The sequence below is a fragment of the Aptenodytes forsteri genome, unplaced genomic scaffold (genome assembly GCF_000699145.1).
Source record: "Aptenodytes forsteri isolate BGI_AS27 unplaced genomic scaffold, ASM69914v1 Scaffold147, whole genome shotgun sequence".
Classification (NCBI taxonomy): domain Eukaryota; kingdom Metazoa; phylum Chordata; class Aves; order Sphenisciformes; family Spheniscidae; genus Aptenodytes; species Aptenodytes forsteri.
This window is the reverse complement of record NW_008795320.1, coordinates 687,850-689,497: the sequence shown is the minus strand read 5'-3', so window position 1 is coordinate 689,497 and position 1,648 is coordinate 687,850.

The following is a 1,648-nucleotide window of genomic DNA, read 5'->3' as shown; positions in this document are numbered from 1 at the left end:
CCCGAGCTCCAGTGCTGCCCAGTTTGGCAGCCGGGGCCACAGCGCTGTGACCGGGGTGCTGAGCAGCACCGCTGCTGCCACCCCATGGGCGCTGAGCACCAGGGGACCGGCGTGCCAGGGACCCTCCCTGTGCAGCGAGGGGCCCCCCAGCTCCCCGCGACTGGAGCGCGGCCGCGTGCCCCAGTCCCCGCATCGCCTGGGGTGCGTAGGGGGACCCCGTCCTGCGCCCCGCAGAGCCGCTTGTTATTCCGCTCATGTCCGCCGGCAGCTAATGAAGCCCGTTCCAGGAGAGCTGCCACATTCATGGGGAGAGCGGCTTATTAATGAGGCCTCTGCCACCGCAGCTGGGGCCAGCGCTCGGGGCACTGGCACGGGGACAGGCAGCGGGAGGGCGGACGGACGGATGGACGGACGGACAGACGGATGGCTCCGTGGCAGGGTGAACCGGCAGCCGGTGCCTGTCCTGGCTGAGATGCTGGTCCGAAGCCGGGGCTGGAGCAGGGCAGGACACCCTGACCCAGGGTCTGCTCGGAGGGGACAGGCCGAGACCCAGCACCGTGGACCCACTTCCATGCTGCCCCCGACCCCTCTCCCGCTGCTCCTCGCCCCCGGCTGTGGCTTGTTTCTGCTTTCGGCCAGGGCCAAACCTGCCCCGTGGCACAACCTGGGCATGGCGGCGAGGGCACGGAGGGGTCCGGGCTGGGGGCTACAGCGTCCCCCCCCAGGGATGCAGGGACTCTGCCCTGGCCAGGCCCAACTTCCCTCCAAACCCGTTGGCAGGATGCACTGATTTTATTTTCTGTTTCCACGGCAACTGCCTCCTTCCCTTCCCCCTTTTGGCAGCTGGACCCACTCCTTCACCCTCCTGCAGCACCCAGCCCCAGCCAGCACCCACCCTCCGCCGGGGACACAGGGGACACAAGCTGTGACCCAGCACGGTCCCCTCCTCCAGGGACTCTCCTGGGTGGCAATGCCACCAGCTCAGCATCCACAGGCAGGGCCCAACCCTGCACCCTGGTGCCCACCACGGCGCCGGTGGGTGATTTTGGGGGAGCAGCCGGCAGGGCTGGCACGGGATTGGGAGCGGGCGCGGGGGACACCAACCCTGGTCAGCCCCTCTCTGACACCAGCAATAATTAGCAGCAGGGCCGGCAGGACGCCGTGCTGGTTCATTAGCCAGGGCGGTAATTGCCCCCCCGGCACTGCCCGCGCGGGGACGCCTAGCAGCACCTCCCGTTAGCAGAGCCAAGCTCATTAACGGCACGTCCTACCCCGACACCTGCTCATGGATGATGTGCCGCGTCTCCGGCACTTCCCATGCAGCGGCACTGGCGGGGAGGACACCAGCACCGCAGCGGCCCAGCCACGAGTCCAGTGCCCTCACCCCTTTGGGAGGAAATGCTGGTTTGTGGCTTAAAAGCAGGGCTATAATAAGATAATTGTAATTATATCCTTTTATCCATCCCCTTCCAGAGGGACGCACCCGTCGCCACCCTGCACAGCTCCTTCCCAGCGCGGAGATGCCACCACATTGTTATTTAGCATTAATTACCAGCTGTGCCAAATCCTGCCCTTCCCGGCCCCCCCCCGGCCCCCCTGGGACCCCCGGTCCCTCCGCGCAGGCAGGGGGAATAAAGGCCGGGGCACA